Source organism: Schistocerca americana, chromosome X (assembly GCF_021461395.2).
Source record: "Schistocerca americana isolate TAMUIC-IGC-003095 chromosome X, iqSchAmer2.1, whole genome shotgun sequence".
Lineage (NCBI taxonomy): Eukaryota > Metazoa > Arthropoda > Insecta > Orthoptera > Acrididae > Schistocerca > Schistocerca americana.
This window is the reverse complement of record NC_060130.1, coordinates 766,896,035-766,905,905: the sequence shown is the minus strand read 5'-3', so window position 1 is coordinate 766,905,905 and position 9,871 is coordinate 766,896,035.

Sequence of the window (9,871 nt, the reverse complement as noted above, 5' to 3'; positions counted from 1 at the left end):
TCCTTTTTCCCATGGGCCATTCGAGAGTGGAATGGTACAGAAGGTATACGAAAATGGTCCGATGAACCCTCTGCCAGGCAGTTTAAGTGTGAACTGCAAAGTAACCATGTAGATGTAGATGTAACTATTCACGAGAAGAGAAAGAGGCGTTAGCTATTGTGTATGGTGTCAGCAAATTCCCCCACTATTTGTATGGCAGAAAACTTTACTTAGTAACGGATCACAAAACATTGCAGTCCTTGTTTCATTCGATGAAGCCGGTTCCTGTACGAACTGCCCAAAAACTGCAAAGTTGGGTTTTGTTGTTGTTTCAACACCAATAGGTAATTGTGAACCTTCCGACAGCTCAACATGGTAATGCGGACGCACTTTCACGTCTTCCGATTGGCCCTGATACAGACGGTAATCCGTCCGCTCCTGGAGCTTTGCCGTTGGCGCAGGTTTTGAGGACGGCTCTGACTTCATCCTCTGACACGGCCTCCGTCAGCAGAGCGCGATCGGTGTCGTTCAGCCGTCTGCGCGTTTCTTCTAGTATTTTTGCTGTTTCTGCGTCGTCTGGTACATCGCTCTCGAAGAGTTCAGAGAAGTGCACTTCTATGTGACGCATCATGTCCCTCCTAGTTGTTATCTTGCGGCCAGTTGCGTCGCTAAGCTCTCTTATAGTTCTGTTTTGTGCCCTCTCCCTCTCTCTATGCAGGTGGTGCAGTGTGGCAGGTTCATCTTCAGCGGCGCCGTGTGTCTGGCTGCGGACGACGACGCCTTTCATCTGTTGACGCCTGATATTGAGTAGTCTCGCCTTTATTCCTCTGACTCGCGTGAGAAGCAGGTCGTCGTCTGGAGGACAGTTGAGTGCGTCCTTCAGACACTGCGTGTAAAAGTCTGCCGTGCTCTTCCTCCAGAAAGCCTTCTCCGCACTGTGCCTTATCAGCATCTTCCTTATTTGTGGTTTCCCACATGCGACCCACCATTGAGTGGTGGACGGATATTGTTGTCGCGTCTGTAAACTTTCTTCTAGGGTGAGCGCTATCTCCTGCTGTAGTTTGGCGTCACTTACATGTTGCGTGTTAAGTTTCCACGATGATCTTCCTCCTGATATTTTATTCGTTGCCAGCTGGAGCTTGCAAGTGTAGGCACAGTGGTCGGAGAAGATCACAGGGCAGACTTCCACATGTGATACAGAGGCGGCCAACTCTCTGGTCACATAAATCCTGTCTAGCCTGCTTCTTCCGCGGTTGTGGAAGTACGTGAATTCTGTTGTGTTGGGGTATAATAGACGCCAAGAGTCGCGTAGATTGTTTTCTTACGAGTTCCTGCAGCTCCATGCACAGATTTGGTACCGGGACTTGATCTTCCGGAGCAGACACGCAGTTGAAATCGCCTCCCAGAACAACTTTGCTGTTTTTGCGTGGAAGGAGTGCACAAATATCTTCATTGACGAACTGGCTTCTGGCCCTTTTGTTTTCTGTGCCTGACGGCGCATAGATATTGACAATGTAGGTCCCAGCTATTTTGATAGCTATTCCGCGGCCGTCAGTCAGGGTCTTCATGTCCTCTGTGTCGATTGCATTCCTCACCATTATAGCAGTTCCAGTTCTTGTTTCTGCGTCTATGTTCGCGAAGACGTCGAATCCTGGTACTTGTTCCAAGTCAGTGGGGACGACTTCTTGTAACATTGCTACATCGGCAGCTCGTTGCTGCAGGAACTCCGTGAGGGCGTCTATCTTTACAACCGGCATTGGTGGCCGGGAGACCCCTCGCAGTGCGGTTCGGCCGCCGCTCCCCAAGTTCGTTAACGCCACTACGGCGACTTGCGAGTGAATGAGGATGAAATGATGATAAAAGACACACAACACCCAGTCATCTCGAGGCAGAGAAAATTACTGACCCCGCCGGGAATACAACCCAGGACCCCGTGCACGGGAAGCGAGAACGCTACCGCAAGACCACGAGTCGCGAACAAGACAACATTGTTTTTGCATGAGACATCCCAAAGTACAAGTTATTTCTTTACAGACAACAGGATGAAATGTGTTATATTTACAGTACACAGATGTAAGTTAACAACTGAATGTTACACACCTTACATAGTACAGCATTTAGCTCACATCACAATTAAATTACCAAATCGTTTACATTATTAAATATGAATTCTTCAACATTATAGAATGCCTTCCGTTTTAACTAGGATTCCATCACAATTTTATATTTATTGTGTGGCAGTTCCGTCACACTTTGTGGTCCTTTGTTCAGAAACATCTCGCCAATGTGTGCAAAACTGGTATTGGGCTTGGGAGTCTAGTCCACGGGACATTTAGGTTTCTGTTTCTCGTTTCGTAAGTATGTGCACTAGCCCCGGTGTCAGATATATGGGCATTTAATCTCTTTGGGATAGACAAGAAGTTAGATTGTGTAGAAGCTGGGAACAGTAAGTATTTCATATTCAGTGGTGTGGTTTTTGGAGGAAGTTGTATTTTGTAGAAGAAAAATGCATCTTATTACTTTCTTCTGTCAGAGGAAGACATCCACAGGCCCAGCAAAATTTACATAGCGTATTATCCACGGTTCAAATGTGTATGGAAAAATTCATTAGAGACCATAAGGAGCAGGTCTTCATTTGCATAGATTTTTAAGTTTCTTTTCATCTACACTACTCTCGATAATTTATTGCAATCTTTTTCTGTCTGGGTATTCCGACATAACTCTTAGTACCAAGATGAATTCCTAACAATATCACTAACTTTTCCTTAAGATTATGCTGGTCGGTATCGGAATTCCAGAGGGAGAAAAATACGTATTCTGATTTATTAGCATTTAGCTTTCATCTATGATCTACAGGGTGTTACAAAAAGGTACGGCCAAACTTTCAGGAAACATTCCTCACACACAAATAAAGAAAAGATGTTATGTGGATGAATCACGCTGTATTCTGTGGCAATCTGATGGAAGAGTTTGGGTTTGATGAATGACTGGAGAATGTTACCTACCAATATGTGTAGTGTCTACAGTGAAGAACGGAGCAGGTTGTGTTACGATATGCGGGTGATTTTCGTGCTTAGAATGTGGTCCCCTTGTTGCGCATAAGAAAACGCTAAATGCGAAAGGATACGAACACACTTTAGAGGATTGTGTACTGCATACTACAGAGCAACAATTTCGAGACGATGATTGTTTGTATCAGCAGGACGATGCAAAAAATGGTTCAAATGGCTCTGAGCACTATGGGACTTAACATCTGAGGTCACCAGTCTCCTAGATCTTAGAACTATTTAAAACTAACTAACCTAAGCACATCACACACATCCATGCTCGACGCAGGACTCTAACCTGCGACCGTAGCGGTCGCGCGGTTCCAGACTGAAGCGCCTAGAAGCACTCGGCCACACAGGCCGGCCAGGACGATGCACTCTTGTCATGATGCAGCATCTATGAAGCAATGAGCCGGCCCCGAGGCCGAGCGGTTCTAGGCGCTTCAGTCCGGAACCGCGCTGCTGCTACGGTCGCAGGTTCGAATCCTGCCTCGGGCATGGATGTGTGCGACGTTCTTAGGTTAGTGAGGTATAAGTAGTTCACAGTCTAGGGGACTGATGACCTCAAATTTTAAGTCCCATAGTGTTTAGAGCCATTTGACCGATTTTTATTTTTTTATGAGGCAATGGTTCGCGGACAATAACATTAGTGAAAAGAACTGGCGTGCCTCGAGTCCCGACCTGAACGCAATGGAACACCTTTGGGATGAGTTAGAAAGTCGACTTAGCCTCAAACCCCAGCGTTCTACATCACTGCCTTTCCTGATTTCGGCTCTTGACGAAGATTGGGCTGCCATTGCTCCACAGACGTTCAGACACCTCATGGTCAGTGCCCCCCCAGCAGAGTCATAAATACGATGAGTGGACACACCCTCTGTTAACGTCCACTGATAGGTGTGCGGATACTTTTGAAAAGACAGTATACAGGGTGTTACAAAAAGGTACGGCCAAACTTTCAGGAAACATTCCTCACACACAAATAAATAAAAGATGTTATGTGGACATGTGTACGGAAAAGCTTAATTTCCATGTTAGAGCTCATTTTAGTTTCGTCAATATGTACTGTACTTCCTCGATTCACCGCCAGTTGGCCCAATTGAAGGAAGGTAATATTGACTTCGGTGCTTGTGTTGACATGCGACTCATTGCTCTACAGTACTAGCATCAAGCACATGAGTACGTTGCATCAACAGGTTAGTGTACATCACGAACGTGGTTTTGCAGTCAATGCAATGTTTACAAATGCGGAGTTGACAGATGCCCATTTGATGTATGGATTAGCAGGGGGAAATAGCCGTGACGCGGTACGTTTGTATCGAGACAGATTTCCAGAACGAAGCAATTGATCGGCGTCTTAGGGAGCACGGAACATTCCAGCCTATGACTCGCGACTGGGGAAGACCTAGAACGACGAGGACACCTGCAATGAACGAGGCAATTCTTCGTTCAGTTGACGATAACCCTAATGTCAGCGTCAGAGAAGTTGCTGCTGTACAAGGTAACGTTGACCACGTCACTTATGGAGAGTGCTACGAGAGAACCAGTTGTTTCCGTACCATGTACAGCGTGTGCAGGCACTGTCAGCAGCTGACTGGCTTCCACGGGTACACTTCTGCGAATGGTTCATCCAACAATGTGTCAATCCTCATTTCAGTGCAAATGTTTTCTTTACGGATGAGGCTTAATTCCAACGTGATCAAATTGTAAATTTTCACAATCAACATGTGTGGGCTGACGAGAATCCGCACACAATTGTGCAATCACGTCATCAACACAGATTTTCTGTGAACGTTTGGGCAGGCATTGTTGCTGATGTCTTGATTGGGCCCCATGTTCTTCCACGTACGCTCAATGGAGCACGTTATCATGATTTCATACGGGATACTCTACCTGTGCTGCTAGAACATGTGCCTTTACAAGTACGACACAACATGTGATTCATGCACGATGGAGCTCCTGCACATTTCAGTCGAAGTGTTCGTACGCTTCTCAACAACAGATTCGGTGACCGATGGATTGGTAGAGGCGGACCAATTCCATGGCCTCCACGCTCTCCTGACCTCAACCCTCTTGACTTTCATTTATGGGGGCATTTGAAAGCTCTTGTCTACGCAACCCCGGTACCAAATGTAGAGACCCTTCGTGCTCGTGTTGTGGACGGCTGTGATGCAATACGCCATTCTCCAGGGCTGCATCAGCGCATCAGGGATTTCATGCGACGGAGGGTGGATGCATGTATCCTCGCTAACGGAGGGCATTTAGAACATTTCCTGTATCAAAGTGTTTGAAGTCACGCTGGTACGTTCTGTTGCTGTGTGTTTCCATTCCACGATTAATGTGATTTGAAGAGAAGTAATAAAATGAGCTCTAAAATGGAAAGTAAGCATTTCCGGACACATGTCCACATAACATATTTTCTTTCTTTGTGTGTCAGGAATGTTTCCTGAAAGTTTGGACGTACCTTTTTGTAACACCCTGTATACTATCCACAACCTCATCACTTACTGTTCTTCTTCTTAGAGATATTATCGGAACGCAAGGAATGAATTAATTCCTTCTGTTGTTACAGACACAGGTAACTATTTCCGTTAAAATACCATTGTACTCATGTAAATAAAGGCGATGAACAGTAGCTACCTAACACGCTTGAGGAGGTGGCCACAGCGCCTTTTCTAACAAGCAGGCATGGTGGCTCAGTGTGTTGGTCAGAGGGGTTAGCTACTGTGTGTAATAAAACAACTGAGTGAACGGATCAAGGAACAACCTAAACGGGTGTCATCGGTTTTTTCTTTTTTTTTTTCTTTATTGTATTTCAATTCCCCATACGGGCGGGCTGGCAGCAGCAATGCGCTGCTCTTCAGCCGAAAGACATAGAACGAACAATAGAAGACATTTAAAAATAACATAAAGGAGAAAATATGGTATACAGACATAAAAAAGGGGGAACACTATGGAAGACAATAGACAAAAAAGGGGCGACTGTAAAATGGAGATAAAAACTGTAAAAAAGAATGCACACAAAAAACCACACACTGGGACAATTAAAAAAAAAAGTGCAGTATGACCAGAGCATAAAAGTATCGACGAATGGCGTAGCACATAACAATCACTGACAGTAACACTAAGTAGAAGGCCAGCACATAATTAAAATCACACCTCTCGACACACAGAAGAACAGCACTAAACACAACACTGACGTGGCACACTGATGATGATCTAAACAGAGGATCTTCCAGGTGCAAGGAGATGAGGGAGAAGGGAAGAAGGGAGGGAGGGGAAGAGAGGGGGGAAGTGGGCGGGGGGCACGCCGAACAAGGGCCAGGTAGGGGGGAGGTGGGAGGGAGAGGGTGAGGATGGGGTGCAGGGTCTTGGGGGGGGGGGGGAGGAGGAAAATCCACTCTGGGAGAAGGAGGGGAGAGAAAAAAGTGGGCCCTGGGGAGAGGGGTGAACAAGGCCAGGTTATAGTTGGAAGGAAGGGTATATGTCATGGCAGAGTTCATCATCCAGGAGGGGGAGGTTCTGCAAATTGCCCTGATGAAGGAGATGGAGGGTTTGGAGGTGGAGAAAGGGAGGGATACAGCGATAGAGGCGCAGCAATGGGCTGTGGGTCGAGAGGAAGGAGGAAACGAGGGGGTGGGGGGATCAAGCCTGCGGACAATGCAAAGGATGCGGAGATGTTGGAGGAAAAGGAAGAGGTGGGGGAAGAGGATGAGTTCATACAGCAGCTGTGTTTGGGAAGGAAGGAGGATACGGAAGGCAAGGCGGAGCGCATGGCTTTCAAGGATTTGGAAGGCCTTGTAAAAGCAGGTGGGTGTGGAGATCCAGGCAATGCTGGCATAACAGAGGATAGAATGGATGAGGTATTTGTAGGTGTGGAGGATGGTGGAAGGATGCAATTCCTATGTCCAGCCAGACAGGAGTTTCAGGAGGCGGAGGCAGGAATGGGCTTTCTGCTGGATGGTCTGGAGGTGAGGGGTCCAGGAGAGGACCGTTGAAGGGTAGGATAGAGAGCCAGGAAGGCAGTGTCATCAGCAGACTGGAGAAGGTGGACAGGTGGACGTGGCTTGGGCATATCTTCCGTATACAAGAGATAAAGGAGAGGGGAGAGGACAGAGCCCTGGGGGACGCCAGCAGTGGGATAAAAGATATGGGAGTTGTTGTTGTGGAGGATGACATAGGAAGGACGGCGCGAGAGGATGGAAGCGACCAAATGGACAAAATTGATCGCCAGGGCCTAGGTTCAGAGTTTAAAGAGGAGACTGGGATGCCATACACAGCCATAGGCATTTTGGAGGTCGAGGGAAACAAAAATGGCAGAGCAACGGGAGTAAAGCTGGAGGGAGAGAAGGTGAATGAGGTTAAGGAGTTGGTCTTCAGGGGAGAAGGAGGGTCGGAAGCCACACTGGGTAACAGGGAGGAGGTGGTGTTGATTAAGGTGCTGATGGATACGGCGGGAGAGGATGGATTCGAAGACCTTACTGAAGATGAAGGTGAGGCAGATGGGATGATAGGAAGAGGCGACAGGAGTGGGTTGTTGAATGTTGTGGGAAGTCTTCCACAGGTCAAGGTAGAAGCTGGTAGAGAGAGGATGACGTTACAGAGATGGGTGAGGACAGTCAGGGAGGAAAAGGGGCTTTCTCTAAGGTGGCGGTAGGTGACACATTTGTGACCAGGGGCTGTGTTGCGTTTGGACTGGAGAATAAGTTCAATGTCTTGTGCCATGATTTTAGTGTTGATATCAGAGGGGGGCAACTGCCCCAAGTACTGGAGACTAGTAGCAAGTGGAGCTACCGAGGTATTGGCGTGTTCCGTGATGGTGGGGAAAAGAGAATAATCAAAATGGGGATCATCTGGGATGGAGAAGATCTTGGAAAGGTGGGAAGCGAAGTGAGGTTGTCAGGAAAGGGGCGGTCATTATGGAGAAGGGATAGTGGGGAGCGGAATGGGAACCAGTAGGGCAATGGAAGGCGGACCAGTACTTGGAGGAGTTGATAGGGAGGGTGGCGTTGAGTCATGTGAAGGTCTGGCGCCAGTCCCGGTGTTTCGTTGCTGTAATAAGGTTCCGTATGCTTCGCTGTATTTGTCGGTGGCGTTGGAGTGTATCCCTGTCAGAAGTGAGCAGGAAGGAGCGATAGAGGCGGCGGGATTTGCGGAGGAGGAGGACAGCCATGAAGGGAGAGTGGGACAGTGAGGGTTGATGGTTTTAGTAGGAACATGGGCCTCCATGGCGTCAGTAATTACCTTCTGAAGCAAGTACGAGGCGTGGATGATGTCGTCAGATGGCGATAGGTAAGAGGGTGGCTTTCGACCTGGGTGGTGATGGATTCCCGGTAGGCATCTCAGTTGGCATGGTGGTAGTCATGGACGACCTTGGGAGGGGGTGCAGGGTCAGGAGCCAGAGGGGGGTGACGTTATGGTGAGAAGGATGGGGAGGTGATCGCTACCTGTGGGGTCAAGGATGGCGACAGTGATACGCCCAAGGAAGTTGGCGGAGGCAATGACAACATCAGGGGTGGTGTCACTCTCAGGTCGGGTGTGCTGGGGAAGAGGAACAAGGTCACCTTGCATTGTGGAGAGGAGCTGATGCCACCACCGAAGGGCGGCAGGGGAGCGGCTATGGATTTTGGGGTTGGTGGCAATCACATAGGTGGAGAAGGTGTGGTCAATGTGGAAGATGAAGTCATAAGGAAGATGAGCAGTGGAGTGGGCATAGTTGGTGGCACATGTAATGGTGAGGGAGGGGAAGAAGACGCTGAGGATAAGGTGTTCTGTGGGGTCACTGAGGAGATGTCGTGGCCGGACAGGGATATGCTTAAGGTGGCCAATTGCGACTCCAGCCTGCGCATGAGGACCAGGAGTGTCAGTGTGGTGGAGGATATAGGGAGAGGTGCGGATAGAATGGTGGGGCTGGAGAAAGGTTTCGTTCAAGAAACCTGGTGGTGGGAGAGGGTGTGCATGAGTAGGTATTTGTTGGTGCGGAAGGAGCGAATGTTCTGGAAGAGGATGCGATACTCGTGCCGCGCCATGACGGGAAGAGAGGGGTGGAAGAGAGGGAAGGGAAGAGGCATAAACTAGGGTGTAGAGGCGGGTGAAGGTGAAGTGGGCTTGGTTGTGGGAGTAAGTGACAAAGGTGTTCAGGTGGAAAACGGAGCTGGCGGCAAGGGAGGTTTATTGGAAGCTGTGGGGGTTGTGTCATCGGAAGTCCTCCACGAACAAAATCAAGGAACAGTATAGAACAAAAGGAGGAGCATAGTAATAGTTCACTGTTCATAAAATGTGAAGTGTAAGTTTATAAAAGTTGCTTTCTTTTTTTTTTTTAATGTCTCGTCTCATACCCTGGAAGGTTTTCATTTTAGATCGGATTTTCAGAACACCATGAATCAGTAAAATGAAGCAACAGGAACGTATCGTAGTTTCAATACCGAAGCAACATTTTGTTGCACTTGCAAACTCAAGGGTTGCAACAGTATTAAAACACACAACGGTTTCTCTCCAGCACACCCTTCTCCCCCTGCTCTGTAATGAAGTTTATAATAATTTGCTGAGTACATCGTAAAATAAGTCTGAGTGTGACACTTTGTCCGGCACTGATCGCAATGGAACACGTTTAAAGCAGCAGACACCGTGCAACAAGTGTTCACACTGCCATCTGCCGATTATGCGGTAAAACAGGTTGGCGGTACACTTAGCTGCCGACAGATGTCAGCTTCAAACGTCTGCCGATCATGTGGTAGAGTAGATTGGCGGTTAACTTACCTGACGACAGATGTCAGCGTCAAACGCTGTCACCCTGAACTGCGCTTGGATATAAATTTCAGAAACGAAGGATTGTTATACTGTTAAAA